This window comes from Balearica regulorum, chromosome 15, assembly GCF_011004875.1.
Source record: "Balearica regulorum gibbericeps isolate bBalReg1 chromosome 15, bBalReg1.pri, whole genome shotgun sequence".
Taxonomy (NCBI): domain Eukaryota; kingdom Metazoa; phylum Chordata; class Aves; order Gruiformes; family Gruidae; genus Balearica; species Balearica regulorum.
Genome location: NC_046198.1, coordinates 18960897 through 18974311, shown reverse-complemented (window position 1 = coordinate 18974311; position 13415 = coordinate 18960897). Strand labels below are relative to the sequence as shown.

Here is a 13415-nt window from a genome sequence, read left to right as displayed (position 1 = left end):
TGATTCTGAAGTGTTTGACCACAGCTGGAGAGCCCCAGTAGATTAATTTCTTGGCAATCTGGTTAAACAGTTTACTGTATCTATCTTTCTGCTCTGCAACTCAGCTGGCAATGCCTGTTCCCTAACAGGGCTGTAGAACCAAGGAATGTTAGCTTTGCAGTCATTGCAGTTCACAGCTCTGTATGTTAAAATTTAACAAATAGCAGCTTAATTTCACATGCTCAGCAGTGAACTGTAGTATTGTTTCCCCCAGTTTTTGTTCTGAGGAATTAGCATTAAAAGTTACGGACCTAAGCTGTAGGTGTGGCTAGCATGAAAAAAGTACAGTGTGTAAAAGGTTGGCTTCTTAATGTGAGCATTAATTTTTAAGGTTGTTCTTACAAATAAGCTGTGGAATAACCTGAACTTTCATTTTACAGATGCATAATCTGACTTGTAGTTTCACATTTAACAGTTTCATCCACAATCTGCAGGATGATACCTTTGATTTTTCCAGATCTTCGCACTTTTGGGAATATATTAGTAGTATTTAACTATTCACAATTAATGGATGGTCTTGCAGTTTGGATTGTGAAGGTCTTTTGTATACTGTTCTTTTTGAACAGATGGAGTATTTATTGATTCCCACCTGCCCCATCCCCCAGTTTCTAAAATGTATGAAATACTCAGTCTTCCTTTGCCTTTTGTTTTCTTCTCTGTTTCCTGTTGCCTTGTATTTCACTTCAGACTGCTGGGCATGTCCACCGTCGTCTTTTCCTCCATGAGTCCATTATTAAGTATGAGTGACAATATGAAATCATTTGGGACAAACATTACTCTTAATCATCTGAGTTTTGTGGCAGCGGTATTGCAATCAGAAGCTAACATGTTGAGAGCAGATGCTATCTTTACAGCAAAGAGAACATCTGTGGACTGATTTGTGACACACGTTTGAAGTATTTACTTGTGAATCCTCCAAAGAATAGAGATTCCATCACTGAACCGTTCATATGCAGCAAATAAAACCCATTGTAGTTAACATGCTATACCAAAGCTCACTTTAGGCTGGTGCACCCTCTTTAATTAGCAGAAATAGCACTCAGAAGGAACATTAACCCCAGAAAAAGGCAGATGGAAACTGTAGTAGAGAGATTAATTCACTGCAACATGGTAGAGTTGGAAACACTATCTTCACTTTTTCCTTGTAGATGAGGAAAAGTTGAAAATGTTATAGAGCTATTGATTACATTAGGATCTTACACCCTGCTCTTCTGGAAGCCCTTCCAGGGGAGTTGTTGAGCTGGTCTGCATTCTGTCGTGCTGCTGATTCTAAGATAGCTGTATTTCACTACATTTATTTTTGAAAGTATTGATTGTCTTGTCTGTATTTGTTGTCTGTGTTTGAAACCTGTTAAATCAATAGGTCTTATATTTTATAATTCTCGTAGTATTCTTCAAAATCACAGAAGTTATTACAGGCTTTCATGCTTCAAATTCTCTTGATGCACATCTGTACCATGAAGTATAGTAAGGATAGCAACATCTCACTTCTCTGCTATGAAATGTCAAGTTTTAGTTATGTGGGATAGGCTTCTCATTATTTTTTCACATTTTTTCCATTTTAGCATACATATAAAAGTGAGGTTCTGCAACATGGTTACTGTTCCCTTGAGGTATGTGAAGCAATTTTTAATTCCTATGAAAGATTGTAGTTGAGAATGCTTAACATTTTCACAGGTTCACAGAATGGTAGGGGTTGGAAGGGCCCTCTGGAGATCATCTAGTCCAACCCCCCCCTGCTAGAGCAGGATCACCCAGAGCAGGTTGCACAGGGTTGCGTCCAGGTGGGTTTTGAATATCTCCAGAGGAGACTCCACAACCTCTCTGGGCAGCCTCTTCCACTGCTCGGTCACCCTCAGAGTAAAGAAGTTTTTTCTCATGTTCAGATGGAACTTCCCGTTTTCCAGTTTGTGCCCATTGCCCCTTGTCCTGTCACTGGGCATCACTGAGAAGAGTCTAGCCCCTTCCTCCAGATATCCACCCTTTAGACATTTATAAGCATTGATCAGATCCCCTCTCAGTCTTCCAGGCTCTCTTCTCCAGGCTAAACGGACCCAGCTCTCTCAGCCTTTCCTCATAAGACAGACGCTCCAGTCCCCTAATTATCCTTGTAGCCCTCTGCTGGACTCTCTCCAGTAGTCTGTCTTGAACTGGGGAGCCCAGAACTGGACACAATATTTCAGATGTGGCCTCACTAGGGCAGAGTAGAGGGGGAGGATAACCTCCCTCGACCTGCTGGCCATGCTTTTCTTAATGCACCTTAGGATACCATTGGCCTTCTTGGCCATGAAAGCACACTGCTGGCTCATGGAGAGTTTGTTGTCCACCAGGACTCTCAGGTTCTTCTCTGCAGCGCTGCTTCCCAGCAGGTCAACCGCTAACCAGTACTGGTGCCTGGGGCTGTTTTTCCCTAGGTGCAGGACCCTACACTTGCGCTTACTGAATTTCATATGGTTCTTCTTCGCCCAATTGTTTAGTCTGTCAAGATCTGGCTGAATGGCAGCGCAGCCTTCTGGTGTATCAGCCATTCCTATTTTAGTATCATTGGCCAATTTGCTGAGAGTATACTCTGTCCCCTCATCCAGGTTATTGATGAATATGTTGAATAAGACCGGACCAAGCATTGACCCTTGGGGCATACCACTGGCTACAGGCCTCCAACTAGACTCTGCGCTGCTTATCAGAACCCTCTGGGCTCTGCCATTCAGCCAGTTCTCAACCCACCTCACTGTCCACTCATCCAATCCACACTTCCTAAGCTTGCTTACGAGGATGTTACAAAAGATGCTGTCAGAAGCCTTGCTGAAGTCAAGATAGACAACATCTACTGCTCTCTTCATCCACCCAGCCAGTCATGCCATCACAAAATGCTATCAGATTGGTCAGGTGTGATTTCCCCTTGGTGAATCCATGTTGACCACTCCCAATAACCACCTCCTCCCCCACATGCTTATTGATAGCCCCCAGAATAAGCTGTTCCATCATCTTTCCAGGGATGGAGGTGAGGCTGACTGACCTGTAGTTTCCTGGGTCCTCCTTGCTCTTTTTGAAGACCGGAGTGACACTGGTTTTCATCCAGTCCTCAGGCACTTCTCCTCTTTTCCATGACCTTTCGAATGCTGAATGTCTTAGACTTAAGATAGATGGATAATTATCAGTCAATGATTCTGGAAATTACAGAAGACTAAGGAAAGGCATCAGCTCTGATTTGCCACTTTTCTTTTTAATTGTCTTGCATAAATATTTTGGTTAAAACATCTCTTCAGTAACAGCACATTTCCTGAAAATAGCAAGATTATTTATAAGCTAAAAATATGAAATTACTAATACACAACATGTTACTTAAAAATGTACAGTTTGTCACTTATATCAGTTGATTTTTATGGTCAATATATTAGAAAAATATAAAGGAAATGAAAGGGTGTAGGGGCTTCTGTACTTTTGATATTTTTAAAATTCAATTTAGTAATTATTCCATGACCCCCCTACTCCACAACATAAGTATTCAAACAGCTTGACATATATTCCAATAAGAAGTGAAGCAGTTTTTTGTATGTTGATGGTAGTTTATGGTAGTGAGGAAGAGAGTTGTATTTTAAATATGCAGAAAATATAAAGCAGAATTTCTCAATTTAGTGGAAAAAGAAAAAAAAGAAATACATAGACAATCCCATGTATTGCTGCCATAAAGCATTGACTTAGAAATGAATAAAAATAGTGTAAATGTTGAATTCCATTACTTATGTTTTCCCTGCAGAATGGAGGTTTTTTTGCATGAATGGCAATGAAAATGCATTAAGTAAAAAAAAATAAAAATAAACCAAACACCCCCCAAAAAACCCCAAACAAAAACCCACAAAAAATTGCAGTTATTTCATAGATCATCGTCTGATTCTTGCAGACCACAGTCAGAGAATCTGTGATGTAAAATGTTAGATTTTAACCTGCTGGCTGGATTTCCTTGAGAACTTAGAGAATGAGAGAAATGGCAGTTGCAACATAATTTGTCTTCATAACCAGAGAGATTGAATCACTTACCACATTTGTACAGTGCAAATCGTTGTGCAAATAGGTATTCTGGGTCCTTTCTTTGCCTAGTCAGAATCTTTGACAGCTTTCCTTTATGTCTTTCTAATGTGGATTTCTTCCAGGCTTTTCCTAGACAGGTATTGCAGAACATGAAAGAAGCGCAAAGATTTCATTTCTCATGTTTAATTACCAGTGCTCCTAATACAAATAAAGCAACAGCAAATAACAGAGGTAAACAAAGACTTTCAGAAAGCAGAGATCCCAACAGAGGGGCATTATTTTGTTCATGTGATTTTGGAATATGGAAAAAGAATTAAAAGTCTTCTTTAAAACTTACTTTAAACTTAGTCAGAATTTCGTGAAGTGCTTAATTGGTTTAATTCAGATGGTTTTATTTTAAATTATTCAAATTTAAAAGCTAGTTAAGAGATCTTGCAAAAGTATAGAATTTCATCAGTCATCAAATTTATAGAAGAATATATCTTTGGTGTCAAAACTGATTAAAATTCATACTGGATATATTTGAGTTGCATAGGTTTTTCACAGTGCGAAACATCAAAAAGTGGGGTGAATATGTGTGGGTTTTAATTTATTTTTAAAATATGAAAATAATTTCAAGATTAAAAATGAACAGCTGTAGTGTATCAAGGACTTGAGTGGAGAAAGGAAAAATAAGCCAAAAGTAACTGAATATTTGTAAGGATTTTAAGTATTATATAAACAACACATGCCATCTTTAAAGCAATGCTACAAAGTACATTAGAGCATATTAGGGACAGATTTGCAGAGTCATCTTGGGTATTCTTTCCAGTTGAGCTCTTTTCCACAGTATTGTAGTCTACAGCCATGTGAATTGTCCTAAGTCACCTACATATATGTTGTTTCCTCTTGAAAAATGGCCTTACCATATAAATGGAGTGCTTGCTTTGGAAAGGACACATGTCTTTGGTAGTTCAGAACTGCTACTGACATAGATTCAGTGACACCTTGCTGTGCTGTTTAGTTTTTTTCCTGATTGTATCCACCATAACGTAGCAGAATGTATACACAATAGCTATTTAAATTAAATATATTCTCAAGGGACAAAATACTATTATAAATTCTCACTAGTAGAGAAAAAGTGCTATGACAGAAGCACAGTGCTTTTCCTCAAGCTTCTCAGGAAATACTTTACAGTTATTTTAATACTGAGAAGCCAACAATCAGATTATAAAAATTGTTTTACCAAGAAGCTAGGCATGAAAGGCAGTCAGTGTCATGAATTATCTCCTTATCAGATTCAGGTTTGCTATCCCACATTGCTGTTCCAAACTCCAGATTGCTAAACTCCATTTTAGCAATCCAAAATTCCATTTTAGCAATCTGGAATTTGTTCCCTTCAGTTATGAAGCCAGATGAGAGGGAATTGTCTGTTGTGTTTGTATACTTCCAGTTAACACAGAAATCTTCATTTTAGAGAAACTTTAGAATTCCCTTTGTTTTGAATCTTTTCTTTTAGGAAATTTAATTTTTTTCTCTTAGGGAATCTTTCTGTAATTCCTACTAATATAACTGTGTCAAAATCATACTTTTGTATTAACAATGACATAGTATAATGGAGTAGAGAGATAGTGACAATAACAGAAAAACTGTAAGACTAAAATTGTATAAGATGCCTGCTAATTATTAACAATCAGCTTTGTGTTATCAGAGATTCTCAATACAGAAGTTGTAGCAGGAGACAGAGAGTTGATTTTTACAGAGCACATGTAGTGCTTATCATCTTATATATTCCTTATAATACATCTCCCAGATATTATGAAAAAACAAAAGGGAAAAAGAGTTGGGTTTGTGGTGTTTTGTTTTGGTTTTAAATGAAAGGGTGGAACTTTCCTTTTAAAAAGATGAAAAATACAATAATAATAAAATAGCATACTTGTTGAGGTAAACACATTGAAGTAATTCAGAAAAATAACTGCATGACATCATGTGAGAAAGACAGAACCAAAAAAGGGCAAGTTTTATAGGCCAAATAGCTTCTTTTCATTCCCAAAGAATTTGTCCTACTCACACAAGAATTGGGAGAGAGAAAGAAATAAACCCTTCATCCTTGGAAGCTCACAAACTACAATTGTCCCAGATAGGAGAGATCAAAAAAGTAAAAACAGAATAAAATAAAGCCGTAACTCTAATCAGGAATGCTAACTGAGAAATACTGACTTGGCACTCAAAAAATCAGAGCTCAAAGTTACTCCCAGCAATCCAAAGAAGTCCTGGAACCATTTTAAATCACGGTATGCTCTTATTATCTTACAGTTTTAGCAAACTACTGTTTGCATATAAAAGGATGATTTTTGACACTTTTTTTCTATCTTGATCTCTCAGAGCAGCAGGAAGATTTTTTTTACACCTTCGTGAATTCAGCAAGGTGATTCCTAGTGACTTGCTTGGCACTAGCAAATTTCAGAAGCATGAGCTGCTGCACAAGCTGATCCATGCCCTGTAGCTTATCCTGTTCTTAGGCAGATAATTGTCTTGTCTAACCTAACCCACATAGTTCGGGAGGAAATGATGCATTTGGGTTCGGAAGACTTCCAGGACTAAAGTACTACATAATCTCAGTTTGTATGTCCCTCGATATATTCAGGCTACTTTGAAATAAAAGCTATGCTAAATACAATGCAGTAAATCTTGCTAATGGTTGTTTGAGATTACCATCCCTACTTTTCTGCCCCAGGCCTATTTATCTGCCCTGGGCTGTTACCGCATAGCAGAACAGTACAAGCACCTGCCTCGATTGTTTCAGTTTGTTGTCTGACATGGTAGCATAAATAGATGGGCTTCCATCTTCAAGGTTTGGTGATGGCTACATGCGCTGTATTGCACAAGCTGAAGACTATTTACCATTGCAGCATCTATAGTAGGTATACTCATCTGCCCTTTTTTATGTTCAACATATAGGCAATTAACATTTGGCACAGCTGTTCCCTGTCTCTCTTACTCTTCACGTTGTCTGGCAGGACAAGCTTTTCAGTGTTCTAGTTCTGTGTATTTTCTTCTCAGCCATCAGAATCTGCATTGTAAGCTTGCTGCACAAAATCTAAAATGTTGATGTATAGTCTCTTCAGATCACTTTTCAGCCTCAGACTTCATAGGACAGTCATGCTGATATTTTTGGTTGATTTTTTTGGGGGACCTATTTTCCCTTTTTATAAAATGCTACTATAATAGATAGATATATTATTAATATTTATCTAATTACTTTTGTTTTGTCTACATGATTTATCAACGGTTTTCTACCTTGTGTGTATCCTGAAACAACAGTGCTTGGAATTTTGTTTTTAAAATCCATTTATGTTTCTTTATCTGTCCTGTTACTATTTTGTGGCTTTCTGTACTTCAAGGGCATCTGTCTCTGGACAGATACCTGCTACCTGCCTCTTCATTGTTTCTGCATTGTCTTATGATGGCCAGTTGCCACTACTGCACCTTTCCTCCAGCTGTTAGCAATTTTCACATCATGTAGTTAAATCCACTTTCTTTACTAGAAATCTTACTTGTTCTTGAACACATGAAATATGCATAGAAGTTAGTATATTATCAAATTAATATACATCATTATCAAATAAATATATAAAAGTCCTTGAAATTGGTATTTCTGGGAATGCAGTTAAACTCATGCACTATTAGTCATAGCATTCTGCTTTTATCAAACAGAATAAAGGAGCTACTCTTGTCAAGAAGAAAATAGAACAGCAAAAAAAAAGTGTCAGAAGTTTACAAAAGCAGCAAGAAAATATCAGTAGGGAACTAGCTGTGTTATATGAAAGATGAAGAGAAACTAGTTTAAATGGGTACAGTTGGACAAGGTGAGGATAGTTGGGTACCTTTTAGAGCACTTATATAAATAATCACAATTATTGTCTTGAATCAGTTCAGGGCTACCTTCAGAAGGTGGTGCATCTTAAAATAGCACTATTGTCACACAAGAATGTAATTTCCAGGAATAACACCTAAGGCTTCAGAGGTATATTAGTGCTTAAAAGCAGATTTGCTGGCTTCCTGGCATATTGATTTTGATCAGCTTTATTGATAAAATAGTGACATTAGAGTATATGAAACATTTTTAGCTTTGTGATTTAAAAACAAACAAGAGTAGTCCTGAAGTTCTAAAATACCAGAAAGGAAGTGCAATTCTTAAAGGAACTTATATAGACTATGAAATTTCTGTTTGGGACCATGCAGAGTTGTAAGGCAGCAGACCAAACCAGACTAAAAATGTGGCTGTAGTAATGGGCAGAGCCATTTTAATATTCTACAGTACTAATATGAGAAGTAATGTGAGATTTCTAAACTTCTGTGCACAAGCCTAGCACTGTGGAAACATGGTATTACTGTTGCCAATAATTTTGGTTTCATTTATTTATATACATTTAAAATCACAATTGTACTGTGCTGGGTACTTTATATGTATATTCCTAATGAAAAAGTTTTAATGTTAAAGTTAAGGAAAACTCCTTACTTGTGAAGAATATGAGTCTAACCTTTTCAGCAATTTTTTGGTAAGCTAAGTTAGCAAATGTGATGCCCATCTACAAGAAGGGCCGGAAGGAGCATCTGGGGAACTACAGATCTGTTAGTCTGACCTCAGTGCCAGGGAAGGTTATGGAGCAGATCATCTTGAGTGCCATCATGTGGCATGTACAGGACAACCAGGTGATTGGGCCCAGTCAGCATAGGTTTATGAAAGGCAGGTCCTGCTTGACTAACCTGATCTCCATCTATGACAAGGTGACCTGCTTAGTGGATGAGGGAAAGGCTGTGGATGTTGTCTACCTGGACTTTAATAAAGCCTTTAACACTGTTTCCCACAGCATTTTCCTGGAGAAATGGGCTGTTCTTGGCTTGGATGGGCATACACTTTGCTAGGTAAAAAACTGGCTGGATGGCTGGGCCCAAAGAGTTGTGGTGAATGGAGTTAAATCCAGTTGGCGGCTGGTCACAAGTGGTGTTCCCCAGGGCTCAGTACTGGGGCCAGTTCCCTGTAATGTCTTTATCAATGATCTGGACGAGGGGATTGAGTAAAACCCTTTCAAAATTTGGCTGTTGAGCCTCAGTTACTCTAAAGTCTCTCAAGAGACAGTCCCCAGGAACTATTTTTTTTTCTCTCAAGAAGTAGGCACTTCCAGAAACCAGTTTTTCTGCCTTCTATCTCTTTCCCCAGAGTGTAGATTTAGACAAACAACTTTTCCTGCATATCTACAGAAAATTAATCTCACCTGAATCATGACAGAAATGGTCCTGCTTCTTTTGCCTTGTTTTTGTACACTGATAGCATTGAGAAAATCTTCCAATTAATATTTTATGAAGGCAGAGTCCTCTTTAGAAAGCCCATGTGAAATATGCATATGTGGTAGCAACTAAAAAAAGAAAAACCATTTTCTTTGGACTGTCCAGAAAGAATTCCACATATTTGTTTCTGTAATTCACTTTAAAAATGTAATTGAATGAGCCTGCAGATTTACTTAGTAAATTGTCATCTAAATCCATTGAGCAAAGCGTTTACTGTAACAGTCCAGAAATCTTTATAAATGTAATAGTTAATCTGTTGTAATTCAGGTCTAAAAAAATATGTGCCAATATTGCTTTCTCATAATTGAAGCATGTTCATCTTTCTAAACAGATGAAATGCATTTGTCATATTTAACAGGAGATCTGGGGAGAACACCACAGTTTTTTATCTGAATCTTTAGTAAGAATAAGGGAGTTGTAGGTAGGGCATAAAAAAACCCCCAAGGCATTTTTTTTATGTAGATACAAAGAAACCCCTCACTACAAAGGTAGTCAAGGTCTGTACTAAGGGATAACTTTCAAAAACTTATGTTTTGCATTATTTCAATTACCATCATTTTAGAGCCTGATTACCAAAATGAGAAAATGATACATGGATGGAAAAATAGAGGAGCATTCAGTGTTTTATTTTTTGGCATTATTAGTACATTTTAGATGGCATGCACTAGTAAAACACAGAGCAAAGCACTGGAATTTGGCTTAAATGATATGTTTTATTTCTTCCAACAGAGATAAATTAAAACAAATCCTGTGTGAGCTGGTTTGAGTTCAGCATTTCACAATCAATGTGGTTAAGAAAGCAGTTGAACTAACCTATACACTACAAGTCAAATCTTTTCTTATAAACTAATGCTTTTGAGTAGAGTATATAAAAAGCACTTCTTACTTTTATATTCCAAATAGCATATGTGGTAATACATAAAATAAAAACCCACAGAAGAAAAACCAGTTTTAGTCTCAATAACCTGTGGATTGAAGTTAAAAAGAAATCTTGATGCAAAATTCTTTGCATCAAGCAATGCATTTTAACCCATAAGCCTAATAAAAGAATGGCTAATATGCAACCCAGCTCACATAAAGGTGATTTAATGTCTCTACCACTCTACAAAAGCTTGGTGTGGCCGTCAGTCTCAAAGACAATTTCAGCTGTTGCAAAGTTTTTCTGAAGTCCAGATATTTTTGAATTATCAAACATGCCTTAGAATCAAAAGCTCATGATTTTTTTTTTTTTTAAGTCATGTTGAGCTGTAAAGGGAATAGAAAGTACAGTTTTCATAAACCATGGGATAGTATTATTGCAATGGATTTTAGACATGTGCTGATTATGTATTATTTTTTTCTTAACCATTTTGAAGATTAGCAATTTGAACAGCAAATTTTTAATAACAATGCCATTAATACCATATTTTAAAAATGGATTTTTAAATGGTTATTAATAGGATAATAAATTTAATGTCATGGATGACAGTCAAAAGGAAGGAGACAATGGAACACAAAGCTGCTACAGAAATTACTCTGATGGAGCTGTAAAAGGGTACTCATGCATGATAAAGACAATGTAATATCAAGAAAAAAAATGAAGAGACAAATCCATTTTAAAAGACTTTTTAAACTTGATGAAATTAGGTATCTTTTTACCATTTCAAACTGCAAAGAACAGGTGAATTTTCCTGTAGCTTGACTGCAAATATTTCTTTCATTCAGGAATCCAGCTCACTTCTTTTTCACTAAGAAGTTTAGAAAAACAATTTTTAAAATGTAGAATAAACTAATAAAAATTATTTGCAGTCATCCAGATGATAAGCAAGTGAGTAACAGGGTGGATTTATCAACAACAAACCATGTTAAGCAAGTCTGATTTCCCTCTACAACAGGGTAGCAGCTCTTGTAGCGGTAGGAGTTGTATATTTTAATAGGGCTTTTGAAAATGTCTCAGATGGCATTCTCATAAACTATCTAGGGAAATACAATCTAGGTCATACATTGGCAACATTAAGGGCTGTATGCTAGATTGAATGTACCCCTCCAAATTATGGGATTAAGAACCTGGTGCAAGCTGGGAGATGTTACATCTCAGACAAGATGCTTCTTACTGGCAATGTGTTGCCTCTGTGAAAGATAGTGGCTTCTCATATATATCCTTACTAATGTGTTGAGATTCCTATCATCAGGGCAGGCACAAGAAAAGACAAAAATATAAGATGAGATGTCTGTTACAAGCAATAGCTCAAAGAGGCTGAGCTCTGCCTGCTAGCCAGTTTTATTAGCTCTCCTGATGACAACTGCAAGGGCTGCTGAAAGCATACTATTTACAGAATATAGTCTCCTTTGAACAGGTACAGGTATAACCTTGCACCTATACCCTAGTCTTGGGTGCCGGAATTGGATGTTAGAATATAATAATTATTGGATGTTAGACTATAATTATTAAAGTTTCACAAGATTGAGAGGAGTTCCCACTATGCTGAAAGGCAGGATTAGAAATTAGAATAGCCTTTACAAATTCAATAAATAGTCTGAAAAATGTAAGATACAATTTAATAAGGAAAAACACAAACTTAAATGTTTAAGTATAAATAATTCAACTACAGGGGTTATACAGAAAATTATCTGAATGTTATAAGATTCTGGAAATAGACTATATCATGCTGTTATGAAAAAGGAAAAGCGGTAATTTTGCCATAGCCTTTTAAGCAAGTTTACTACTGTTTGTTTGCCCATTCCTGTTAGCCTTTCAGAACTGTTAATATCTTTTGAATTAGGCACCTCCACACCAGTTATCTTTTAAAAAACTCTGTGGCTTGGTTTCTTTATACTTGCAAATCAAGTGTCCTGTGAAGCACATTTTTTAAGACGTACATGTTTTTACAGAATATGGTTTCTATCTCTTACTATGGAGTATTTGAGTACTTTACTGAATTCAGGTCATGATGACACACACAACAACTGTGTGCTAGTCCAAGCTTATAGAATTCATGATTTCCACTCCTGCTGTTCATCCTGATTCTCATGCCACCCCTTTTGCTGTGTTGTGCTGGCATAACTACCCATGGGCTAGTACGGATCTGTATTGGGGAACTCATCCACCTGAAAAATAACATTGCAAAACCCACAGCCAAACAGAAGATAAAGCCCATAAACAAAAGGCAGGAAAGACTCTGTGGAGATCTTGGGGAACACCTAAGGCATGCTACTACCAAAGAGACTTATAGAATCATAATCTCAGGGATGTCCAAAAAGGGCAGCTTCACAACATTTACTTATCGGGGCATTCATCCTGGCAGTTGTCCTATTAGTATTTTGTACTCACAAAGGTCAGAATGGGTTACAAAAAAGTGTTTGATTAGGTAATGAGACATAATACTGGTTAATTTTTTGCTACTTGGTCCAGACCAAGTGGAACTGCTCAGCAGTGAAAAATCTAGAGAGTTGCATTTGGAGTCACTGCTGACAGCTTGAGAAATAACAGGTGATGAAGAATGAATCAGCACCAACAGCTAACTGTTCATTCTCTGCTAAACAAACTGTCAAAAAAGCAAAGTTTGGCTTAGAATTACAAGAATTACTTAGTTGGTGTCAGGAATAGAAGCAATGATCGTTAATGTGCCACCTAGGCATATTCATATCCACTGATATCAGTGGATGTTGCTGATATCCTCAGCAATAGAAAGCAGGACAAATTCAAGCCAGGAAAGTAAGAGTGACCTGGCTCAGCTTCTGAGTTTGTTTTGGACGTAGATTAGCAGCAGACTTCTCTCTCTGGTGAATGACTCTGATACGTTACTCGTCAGCTAAGCAAGCCAAAACAGGAAAAAAAACAAAGCAACTCACCACCTTCAAATGAAGTGCAGTGTGGGTGCCAGCTATGCTCAGCTATTCACTCCAGAGCGAATCTGTCAGCTCTAAACCTGCACATTCTGACAGTTGCTATTGCTGTACGTGACGAAGAGGATCAAAGAAAAAGATATTGAGAACACCACAGATAAAAGAAATGTTTGGAGTTGAGGACTCCAGAA

The 13415-nt window shown here is 37.1% G+C and overlaps 1 long non-coding RNA gene across 5 annotated transcripts in view; it reads right to left on the bottom strand.

Annotated features, from left to right (window-relative positions):
• Nucleotides 1-13415, bottom strand: part of LOC142604019 (uncharacterized) — a 67025-nt gene that overhangs the window by 19272 nt on the left and 34338 nt on the right. For 2 of the 5 annotated variants that reach the window (XR_012837919.1, XR_012837916.1), the window contains exons 3-4: nt 4078-4197; nt 3056-3319 (exon numbers count right to left, since the gene is read on the bottom strand). This is a non-coding gene — a long non-coding RNA (uncharacterized LOC142604019). Of the gene's footprint in view, nt 1-3055; nt 3320-4077; nt 4198-11037; nt 11127-13230; nt 13333-13415 lie in introns of all 5 variants that reach the window. The other 3 variants (XR_012837918.1, XR_012837917.1, XR_012837920.1) reach the window with 3 other exon arrangements.